Consider the following 12,992-nt stretch of genomic DNA (forward strand, 5'->3'; position numbering starts at 1 on the left):
TTAATAAATTAATATTTTTAATATATTTTATAAAAATTTGTTCTGAAGAAGCAGAGATGAAAATGAGGATATTTAATGTAGGTAACATTGGATAAGTGAATAAAAATCAGTTTTAATTAAACAAAAAGAATTACGCAATTCTCATATCACAGTTATAAAAAAAGGCATAAAACTTATATAATTTTCAGCAATTAAATAACTTGCAAGAAAAAATATTTTTAAAATTCCAAAAGAAGAGAGAAGAAAATCCAAAGATAAAAGTACAATTGCATATGACATTTTAAGAATAAAACTTCCTAAAAAAAATCTAAGATCGAGTACGCCAGTAACAGCAAAGTTAATAATAAAGTAACTTAAAACAGAATATTGACATTATAGTTTGTAAAAATTACAAAGCAATCAAAGAATATTATTCATAAGAGGAAAAGATTGTAAATAAATTTACTTTTATTACCTTGAATATAAGTATACATCTTTTTTATGTTAGCATAATATAAAATTTCACAACAGACAAAATACAGACCAAAGATAATTGACAATGAAATTCAGCTACAAGTATATTTTCTTACTGATGAAATACTGTTCAACTATTTAACAGCAATTGTTGGCATCTAAAATATTTTATAAGTTCTACAGTTTCGTTAAAATTAAAACCTACATTTTTAACAAGCTGGATAAACTATTTTAAAACATTCATTATTTAAATAAAAACTAGTATTTTTTAAACGGCCATTAGTTTAGAATAGAATATCAAATCCATTTTGTAAGCAGGAAAATTTAAAACTATTTCCTTAGTAGTAAGCTAATATTGTAAAAACAAATAGAAATAAAATGAAATGAAACAATGATGATCATTAGGTAAAAAGTACTTTTTATTGTTATAACAAAAATAATTTCTTAATGTATATTCATCTAAATTTAATACCATTCTTTTTTCATATTTTCAAACCATTCATGTAAAAAGATTATCACTTATGTTTTTTATATCAATTTTATCACTATAAATGAAATAATACTAGCATTTTACTAAATTCTGTAGTAATTTAAACATGCATAAGTAAATTTTATTCAAAACAGCTTGTTTTATCAGCTTAAGGGTATGTAGTTTAGTAATGTAATGTGTAATGTAGTTGCAAAGCACAAAATGTATATTAAACAACATAGTGCTAAATGAACAATAGTAAGTTATAAAAATAAGAAAAAAATAATAAGTCATAAAAATAAGAAAAAAATAAGTCAGCTTACCTTCAAAACCCTGATTATGATGTATTTCACGTGGAGGACCTTGTACTTCATTACCTTCCAACACGGCTAATAAACACTGATATGTATACAAATATACTGCTGTTCAGTCTGCACCATCCATACTCATTCTTTTCGCATAGCATAGACAATTCCGAATATATCCACTGATCGGAATGGTTGATCTGTTGTAATATTCTATCCAGTGCTATAAGTGTACCAGATCGACCTACACCGGCACTGTGAAATAAAACAAAGCTAATTATCACCATTGAAAAAGACAATAAAACTATTTAATTTAAAATACTGATAATACTAAAAGCTATCGTAACAAACAACTACTATGCAAAACACTTATCTCCGTTGGAAATGTTTTGTTCTCTGTTATTATAATTCTTTTATAATTAAACTGTTATTAATGAGAGTTTCAGTTTATTTGAAAAAAAAATCTGTACCGATTGTAAAGCATTACATTTAAAAGTATCCAGTTTTTACCCAACAATGCATTTTAACTTTAGATATTTTCAAAAGAGATTAAATTAATTAAACATAAAAATTGTATATTATATATAAAAAGTATAGAATCATTAGTAACACTTTTATATTAAAATTTGAGCTTATCTGTACCGTAGCTAAAAAGGAAACCATTTTAAACAGTTGTGTTTATAAGAATTTTTTTAAAAATTTCATCAGTGCAATATATTCCTAAAGTATTTCACTTACTTTGTGGCGCATAGGGTATATTCCAATAACATACCAGTAGATCAACAGAGAAATTGTAGAATTCTTTTTCATTAAATTCATCCACTGACTATTCATTCTGAATGAATCTTGTTATCAAATTTAAGTTTAAATATTCTTATTTAACACTGCATTCTAAAAACCTCTATACTTTCTTTTAAGACCTAATGTTCATTTATTACTTGCATTATTACTTTCTTTTCAGACCTAATGTTCATTTATTACTTGCATTAGTATATGTCATTACTAATAGTAACCTTTAACATTTCTATTACAGCAGTAGGCATGAATGTACTTGTTTAAAATACACGAATAAAATACCTATCGACTATCACTAGTGCAAATGCAGAATATTTTTTTAATTGAAATCATTTTTAATAAGTTTGAGAATGACAATAAAATATTACAGACATAATTAATTATTTAATTATATATGGTACAATTATTATAAGAAACATAATATACATAGACAGAATATGTGTTTATAATCTATGAATACAGGAAGATAGGATAATTAAACACAAACCTGCAATGTACAACAATAGGCCTTTGATCAGCCCCAACTCTTTCCCTAAACGCTCTGACAAATCTCACTCTAACGTTTGTGGAGGACTTGGGACACCAAAATCTGGCCATGTTGTGAAATGAAAATGTCTGATTACACGCTGTTGATCACCCTATAAAAAAATTAACAGAGTTTGATTATTTTCATAAAACACTATACAAAGAAAAAAAATTTCACAAAGTGCAGTTCAAAAGTAAGGGCTGATTGTAACAAAATGAGAACGATTGAAAAATGAAAAATTTATTAACGGTTTCAAATATTTACATATTTATTTTTCTACTTAAATTTCTGTTTCAAACGCTTTTGATATATCATGAAACAACCTTCTTCAAACCCACTGCATAAAATTCTGCCACCTAGGATAGCAGCCAGTTTTACACAGAGATTTTCAACTCTTCACTTTCTTTGAATCAAAAATCTCCCATCCACTTTTGAATCGTTTCTATTGTGCATGCAACTGTATGTGGATGTGTGTTATTGTGAAAAAGAACAATATCTGATCTCAGTATTCCTTGTCGTTTGTTTTGAATGGGACGACACAGTTTAAGAACTGTTTACAATAAACTTGTGATATATGGATGTTCCAGGTTTTATGAAATCAATCAGATGCACACCCTTTTAATCCCAGAATACAGTTGCCATGGTTTTACTTTGAGACTGGGCTTGTGTTTGAATTTTTTCAGTTTAAGTAAACTGGAATGAAGCCCCTGCATGGGCTGTAGTTTCGTCTCGGTAATTACATACAAAATCTATGTTTTATCATCGCTGACAATATGAGAAAAAATTCATCTCCCTTGAAGTTAAAGCGGTTGAGAAAGGCATGTGCAAATCATCTTGTGAGCACTTGTCAACATTTTCGGCATCCATCACGCACACATCAGCCTAGAGTGTCAGTCGTGATTCTCAACAATGTTGTCTTTGAAACTTGCTAATCATAAAGCGACGATTTTTTCTCACTGCATTCACACGTTCAACGAGTTTGTCAGTCCAGACAATAGGCCTGCCGCTTCTCTGTTCATCGTGAAGATTTGAACAGCCTTCCTTAAAATCATGACACCGTTGCCTCATTTTTCTTTCACTCATTGCAGCGGGTACACAGGTTTAATACAATTAATGGTGAATTTCGGCAGCATTATGTTCTCTTGTAACCTAATCAGTGATCATACAAACAGGCAAACAACAATGAACTGACAGCAATGTGGCGGTTACACATGTGGTGGTTGGGCTTTAAGTGCTCAATGGACATTTAAAGCTACTGCAAATATGCGAACCAATCGATGTTGCAAACCACTATTTATCAGCCCTTACTTTTGAACTGCGCCTTGTACAATAGAATACTGTACATCAAACACTAATTGTATATAATATGTAAATTATCCAGCTACATGATGATTTAAAAAAAATTATAAATAATATTTCAGTAACAGGTCTGTTTTTGCATCTTCTTTAAAAATGAAATAAAACTATTTCATTATTATGTCCGTAATTGAATTGAACAATATTTTATGTTTGAAATTCCTAGTGTTTAGACCTACACAAGCTATCTACAAAATTAAATTTTGAAATACTTAGTAAAAACAAAAAAAACTACATATGTATATAGAACATTGCAAATCGTGTTCAGGAGACTCTAAAATGTAAAGTTGTGCTTTGATCTACGACTTAAAACCTTCCCTGGGAAAACACACAATATGACAATAATTCATTGAAAACATTTCTTACTGTATTTCCGATAGGTTTACATCACAGGTTACAGGTTTTATAATTAAAGTGAATACTTGTTCTGTATAGTATAATTTATTTTTTTGAATTTTTGATACAGCTCACAATCGACATTAAATTGACGAAGAAATAAAATATTAGGATTTTACAATCCCCAGATTTCTGATTGCAACATGCCAGAGATCAATCATTCAATCATATAATCATTGCTTTAGCAAACAGACATATATGAACATGTGCATATGCGCATGTGTTATGAAAAGATGAAAACTTATCTGAAATATTTTTTCTAGATTTTAACTTCCAAATATATAATTATTTCATATTACTAAAAGACTATACTATGCTAAGCAATGAATAAATGTCAATACAAAATTCTAAGAAGTTTTTTTTTATACGGATTCCTCCCACAAAAAAGGAAGTTTACACTATATTTTTGTAATCAATGTTTTTGCTTAAAATGTTTTTTATTCATAAATCTGCTAACATAATAGGGTTCTGGAAGTCAGAATCCAAACACAAAACACTTCTCATCACATCTTGCATTGTGATCTTAACAAATGACTAACCCCATTAAAACTTACAAACAGTAATCATAAAATAATATTTGAAATTATATTTCCAGGAATTAAATATATTTATAAAATTAGTGTTATGAAATCTATTAAAAAAAATTTCTGGTAAGCTGGTAAAAATAAACAAAAAATATAAATGTAGAAGATTTTGTTACATAGAAAAGTGATGACTTGCCATGATATATAGATGTGTAGTTGTACACATAATGTTATTTCTCTGCACTGTATAATTACCACCCATATTTAGGCATCCATCAGACTGCACATCACATATTACAGATTCTCTTTGAATACTATGCCACCAGGATACTAGCCAATTATTAACCCTTCTCATTGGCTTCAAAATGCTGATAGCAACTAGTCAACCTTCTTCACCTTAGTGAAAAGATCATAGTTATTTGGTTTCCAGGTTTCAAGTAGTTAAGGGTTAAGGAGGTTAGTTAAAAACAAACCACAACTGCTTATGTAAATTCTTTAAGTAACCTGTAGTTTCCATCAAAAAGTATAGTTATACTCGCATCAAACGTGAGTATTACAAATTTAATTTATTCTCACAAATTATCTTCCATAATTAAAAGAAGTATAAATTTCCCAGCTCGACTAAATATTTTTTCAACTTAATAAAGATAGTGATCATTAAAAATATCACAACTGCAATTGAAATAATAAAAAAAATTTAATTATAGAAACATTGGTGATTTTTACTGGTTTTTAAAATTATTAAATTAAGTAAGATAGGGTATAAGCATGGAAATGCACAAGAAAAGGATGGGTGGAGGTAAAAATAAACAATCAAAGAGCATACACATTCAAAGATCACATCTAATCTCTTATGACATAACCACTATCATATAACTAATTCTTTATATTAATACATACCCGACACATTATGAATTCAGTGATTGTCCAGTCAGGATAATGACTATCATTGAGCATTGTTACAGATATATCACCATAATAAACTGGCAAGGTATCATAAGGCCAGTAATGGTCACATTTTTCACGACCTTTTTCAATGCAACGTGTTAAGATGACAATCGCTCGTGAATTACTCTCCCAGCACATACGCCAGAAGTCATCTTTAGTGGAATGAAGGGGACCCTGTGTGACTATAAATTCGCTTGAAGAATTATAACCCTGTAATTAATAGAAATTAAAAAAAAAATTAATATCTGTATAAGAAACAAAAGAGTGAATGATATTGTAAACGAAAGCTAATATAATGAAACTGATTGAGTTTTTGTATGTACAAGAGATAACATCATATACGTATTTAAAATGTACAAAAATTAACAGCTCTTAACAGCTCCGAATTATATAAAATTACAGCAAAAAATTTAAACAAAATTAAAATATTTCACCATAACATGCATGAATGTTTGAACTATATCTTAACAACATTAAAATATACATTAAAAGAGATTAACAAATATAATTACCGTAACATATTAAGGCATGAAGTACTGTATTATTTTTAAATTCAAGTGAATGTAAATAATAAGATAAAAATAGTTTCCTGAAGTTTTAAGGTATGTTAAAAGATCACAGGAGAAGAATCAGCTAAATGATATAGAAGAAAATGTTTATAAAGTACAAAACAAGAGATTTTTATATAACTTTTAAAAATAACCAAAAGAATTATCAGCCTCCAAGTTTAAGTTTCAAAAGAACAGATGAATCCCTATCAGTGAATGTGAAATCTTGGCCAATCATTTTAAAAATCTACTGAATTGTGAAGAAACAAAAGAATAATTTACAAAAACTGAGCCCATCAAAAAATGTTCAGATTCAAATCCACCAGATAAAAGAATTAAAAGAGATAACTAAAACTTTAAAAAATAATACTTTCTAAGGCTTCTGGTGAAGACTCAATTGTAGCTGAAATGTGGAAATACGCAGTTGAAAGCTTAAAAAAGCTATTTGTTCAAATCTGGAAAGAGAAAAAAATTCCTTCTGATGTTGGAAATTGCTCTCTCCTTAAAAAACGATGTAAATAACTGTAGAGGCATCTCACTGTTACTTTTAACTTATAAAATTTTCTCAAAAAACTATTACATAAATATTATGGAAGAACAATTAGAACCTTAAATTGGAGAATTACAAGGAATTTTCAGAAAGGGATGGTTGTCTTGTTTAGACAATTTCTAGTCTAAAAACAACTATTCAAGGTTATTTCAAAAGGAGTAAAGGTATTGTAATCACTATTGTGGATTTTAGTTAAGCTTACGATTCAATAAACAGAAAATTTTTGTTCACCATATAAGAGCTCCGATAAAACTTTGCATTTAGTAAAAGAAATCCTTATAAGTATTTGTAAGGATTTCTTTAACAAAAAGTAATTATTAGGGAATGGAAAGAACAGATGGAAATTTTAAAGTTAAAAAATATGAAACTAGGAAGTAAGAATAAATTGTTTGGCCTTTGCAAATGATCTGGCAATTTTTTCCCCCCGGATATTAAAACTGCAGAAATTCAAACTAATCTTTTAAAAATGTTAGCTGGTTTACAAATTTCTTTCCAAAAAACTGAATTTATGACAAATATTATGCTCTAAAGATTTTAAAAACGAAATATACATTTTGTTTTACGTTATAGATTTTAATAACAAAGTGAAAACATTTAAATATCTATGTGAAATAATTAAAGCTAATGCTTTTAGATAAAGTATCAAATATAGTTATACCTAATAAAATGTATCTTATGTTATCACTTAACAAAGCGTTTGTACAATGAAAAATCAATTTCCAGAAAAAAAGAAAATTAGGCATTATAATACATTTATTAGACCTTAATGTTTGAATGCCTCCAAGTGTTTATGTATGAATAAGATAAGCGAAATTGAAGAGATAAAGAAAGGGGGAAAAATATTAGGGGCAGTTAAAATTCAAGAGAATAAGTGAAGGATTAGAAAAATTGATGAGATTTATAGATTTAATGTCAGACTTTCAAATGTTACAAGAATAAAAACTAATGATGTTTTTGGAGATCTTTTCAAAATGGAAGAAAAGGACTGAATAAAAGAAGTTTTAATTTTGTCTATAATCAAAAACCAAACAACACCTCGTACAATAAAGCTTTAAAGGATATGAGAGAACTAAATATCAGAGAAGAAATAATCTTAAATTTAGAAAATAAGGGTTTCCAGGGAAAACTGAAAAAGAAATATGACTGCAGATGGAGTAAAGAAAGTTAAAGCATGAAGATAGAATGAAGAAAGGAAGTCAAGAGAAAAAAATTATTAAGATATTTATTGCAGTCCTAAGGTGGCCAATTCAAGAAAAGGAAGAAAAGAAATACACATTTCAGCCCTAACAATTACATATAATATTACTGCAGCCTAAGAAAGGAAAAGGACAAAATCAAATTATACTTACTGAAACGTAATTGGCATTAATATAATCAGATCCTTCTTCATCATCAACTGGTTGCAATTTAAATCTGGAATGATCATATGGTAATATATTGGTAAATCTATTTTTAGGCCTATTACATGGGAGATCAGCAGCAGAACACGGTTGTTCACGGCCAACATGTTTCAGTTCTTCAAACTCTTCAGAGAATCTGAAGTCCGAATCAGCTGACATTATCCTATAGTGTTCAACAAACTTATCCAATGGTATCGGTCGACTGTAACAAACACATTGATAATATTAATATTCAATAGCACAAAAATTTTTGTTTATAATAACAGAACTAAATCTGGTGGTTTATGTTTTTAAAGCAAACAACAAGATGTTTATTATCACCTGAGAAACATAAGTAATAGAATGCCAACTGTTTCAGATTACAAACTGCAGAATGTAAGACACCAAAAAATGAAATATTAAAATTTTTAATAAAAAACAAAACAAATGCAAATAAATACTATTGTCTGGGTAATCAAACATTCAGATCGGGTAATCATAATGCTAATTATTTGTACTTATTTGTTAAAATATTTAACAAGCAGACTGTTGCAAAAATCTAGCAATTTAAATTTTAACAAAATTAAAAATAAATTGCATTAACTGCAGTAATAATTTATTTCTAAACAGAGAAAAAGTTAAGTACAATGACTGGAATGTTACAGTAATAAACTGTATAGAACATTATAAAACAGGAAAAATATAGTTGCTATAAACATTAGTATGCTCACTGATACATTCATAAATGCATTATCAAAAACACATTTGTACAATGATTGAAGTATACAGAGGTAAAATTATTGAAATGTTACAGTAAAAAACTGTAAGAATATTAAAAAAAACATGAAAAATATAGCTGCTACAAAACATTAGTAGTGATTCTGGTTGGGTAACATCAACTGGACGATGGTTATTGGACACATCAATGATCCAGTGAAACAGATTTGTATTTTAACTAACTTTTTTACACTTTCAACACAGTTTCATTTGTTTTTGTCTTAAATATGTTTGATAAATATGGTGGAGTACTTCCCCATCCAGAAATTATCACATTTATGGGGGTTTGGGTTGATAACAACTTATAAATGGTATAAAACCATTATACTTTTCCTCAGCATACATATGTAGAGATTTTTTTATAAAACATGAAAATTAAATGAAAAAAAAAAAAAATAATAATCAAACAGCATGATTGCAAGCATATGTCACCAATAATAAAAATAATATTAAAACACTCAAAAGTTTTGTGTTTAATAAATACTAATTCTATAAGTTGGTTTCATAAAAATAATCAATTTAAAATTAACAAAATTACATGGCAAATCCTACAAGATTAGTTTAATACTATTATTACCTAGTTTCCATAACACTATCAGGTAATGATAGTGTATCACTGGCTCGATTCTCTGTTGCATTTTTAGCTGCATAACGACGCCTGCGTAGAACCAAAATGATAACCACCAATACAAACAAAAGTGCAAGTGGTACTGCCAATCCAACCATTAATGGAGTATTATCTTGATCTGTAAAGATGAATTTTAACTATCTCAGATTCATTTAACAAAAATGAAATTCCAAACAAAAGAAATAACTTCTTATTGAAATAAATTAAAGTTTTGATTCTGCAGGGTGTAGCAGAAACAATTAAGCAGTTTTGAGGAGTTATAAAAACATAATGGGGTATATAGAGAAAAAATGTTTTTATTTTCTAAATTAGCGATACATACCATCTAATAATCATTAAGTTTTGAATACTGTTGGAGACGGTCTCTGAAGCTTTGTACAGTTCATTTGCACATATCACGGGGTATAGCGACAACATTTAAACAACTTTTCCTTCAGATATCCCCGAAGAAAGAAATCACAAATACTCAAACCGGGTGACTGTGCAGGTCATTCCACATCAACCCTCACAGACCAAACTTCCAGGAAAACTTTCTGTCAAAACATCGAGTGAATTCAGGCGGTGTGAGCTGTAGCTCCATCCTGTTGGAACCACAAGTCTCTCTTCAACAATCTCTTCATTCTAGGTGACAGAAAATTTTGCAACATTGAGACATAATGTTCAGAATTTACAATCACGGTCATGCCATACTCTTCAAACAAGTGCAGGCCTATCACACCAAATTGTGTTACAGAGCAGCTGTTAGTTTAGGGGAATGTAGCAGTCTTTCATTAATAATTTAGGGGTTATTTTCATCCTAACAGCAGAAATTTTACTTATTCACAGCCCCACTAAGGTGAAAATGTGCCTTGTTACTTCTGAAGAAAGCTGCCTTGAGAGAGTTCTGTACAAGCATTTGCTCACACAGATTTTAGTGGTTGACATAGTCTCCTGGGCTCAATTATTGAGACACCATTATTTTCAAGGGTTGAAAACTCAAATCAAAATGCAGAATCCTTCTTAAACTGTGATCTGACATTGCCAAGTCAACACACACAGCATGCCTCCGAACAGAATGTCTTGATGACTGCTTGATCGGTGTTATAATGGACCTGCGTCAGCCATGTGTACCTCTTCTTAGTGTGCTACAAGTTTCCTCAAACTGCCTAACCCAGGACTGAATTGTGTTTGCACTAGGAATGTCATTTTTGCACAGAATGTTGACCTATCTCTGAAAAGCTCTGTGTCGCGATCACAGATGAGCTCCGATCCAAACCATGTTGGCTATGATGAAACAAGAGGGAGACCATGTGCACTACTTGCCTACCCTCACTACTGTCAGAAAATTGACCCCTCTAAACTGCTTAATCAGTTCTGCTGCACTATATACCTCACTTTCATTCTCAATGGATATACAGACCAAGTCAAAAGTATGGAAATTCCTCAACAACTTTTTCAGATAGAACACTGTAACTTTTAGGATAAGTTGTCTGTCAACTATTTTACCTTTTGACAAGAAATAAATTCTTGAGGATGGCCCAGAGGTTGTTAATTCAAATATTTTAAACGGTAACACCCTTTGTGTGATATGTCATTTAAAGGTCTCTTTAAGATAAGAATAACTCTATAAATGAAAAGTTGATACAATGTCTTTATTAAAATAGCAGTTGGATAAAGTTTGGATTTTGAAAATTAGTAAATTTAGTTAAGTTCAAATAATAAATAAAAATAAATAAATATATTTTTTTTTGTCTTCAGTCATTTGACTGGTTTGATGCAGCTCTCCAAGATTCCCTATCTAGTGCTAGTCGTTTCATTTCAGTATACCCTCTACATCCTACATCCCCAACAATTTGTTTTACATACTCCAAACGTGGCCTGCCTACACAATTTTTCCCTTCTACCTGTCCTTCCAATATTAAAGCGACTATTCCAGGATGCCTTAGTATGTGGCCTATAAGTCTGTCTCTTCTTTTAACTATATTTTTCCAAATGCTTCTTTCTTCATCTATTTGCCGCAATACCTCTTCATTTGTCACTTTATCCACCCATCTGATTTTTAACATTCTCCTATAGCACCACATTTCAAAAGCTTCTAATCTTTTCTTCTCAGATACTCCGATTGTCCAAGTTTCACTTCCATATAAAGCGACACTCCAAACATACACTTTCAAAAATCTTTTCCTGACATTTAAATTAATTTTTGATGTAAACAAATTATATTTCTTACTGAAGGCTCGTTTAGCTTGTGCTATTCGGCATTTTATATCGCTCCTGCTTCGTCCATTTTTAGTAATTTTACTTCCCAAATAACAAAATTCTTCTACCTCCATAATCTTTTCTCCTCCTATTTTCACATTCAGCGGTCCATCTTTGTTATTTCTACTACATTTCATTACTTTTGTTTTGTTCTTATTTATTTTCATGCGATAGTTCTTGCGTAGGACTTCATCTATGCCGTTCATTGTTTCTTCTAAATCCTTTTTACTCTCGGCTAGAATTACTATATCATCAGCAAATCGTAGCATCTTTATCTTTTCACCTTGTACTGTAACTCCGAATCTAAATTGTTCTTTAATATCATTAACTGCTAGTTCCATGTAAAGATTAAAAAGTAACGGAGATAGGGAACATCCTTGTCGGACTCCCTTTCTTATTAGGGCTTCTTTCTTATGTTCTTCAATTGTTATTGTTGCTGTTTGGTTCCTGTACATGTTAGCAATTGTTCTTCTATCTCTGTATTTGAACCCTAATTTTTTTAAAATGCTGAACATTTTATTCCAGTCTGCGTTATCGAAAGGCTTTTTCTAGGTCTATAAACGCCAAGTATGTTGGTTTGTTTTTCTTTAATCTTCCTTCTACTATTAATCTGAGGCCTAAAATTGCTTCCCTTGTCCCTATACTTTTCCTGAAACCAAATTGGTCTTCTCCTAACACTTCTTCCACTCTCCTCTCAATTCTTCTGTATAAAATTCTAGTTAAGATTTTTGATGCATGACTAGTTAAACTAATTGTTCTGTATTCTTCACATTTATCTGCCCCTGCTTTCTTTGGTATCATAACTATAACACTTTTTTTGAAGTCTGATGGAAATTCCCCATTTTCATAAATATTACACACCAGTTTGTATAATCTATCAATCGCTTCCTCACCTGCACTGCGCAGTAATTTTACAGGTATTCCGTCTATTCCAGGAGCCTTTCTGCCATTTAAATCTTTTAATGCTCTCTTAAATTCAGATCTCAGTATTGTTTCTCCCATTTCATCCTCCTCAACTTCCTCTTCTTCCTCTATAACACCATTTTCTAATTCATTTCCTCCGTATAACTCTTCAATAAATTCCACCCATCTATCGACTT

General features: G+C 30.0%; 1 pseudogene; it reads right to left on the reverse strand.

The window, feature by feature from the left end:
• The window catches only part of LOC142318553 (tyrosine-protein phosphatase 10D-like), an 85,698-nt pseudogene that overhangs the window by 20,264 nt on the left and 52,442 nt on the right, over window positions 1-12,992 (reverse strand).

This window comes from Lycorma delicatula, chromosome 1 (genome assembly GCF_047948215.1).
Source record: "Lycorma delicatula isolate Av1 chromosome 1, ASM4794821v1, whole genome shotgun sequence".
NCBI lineage: Eukaryota > Metazoa > Arthropoda > Insecta > Hemiptera > Fulgoridae > Lycorma > Lycorma delicatula.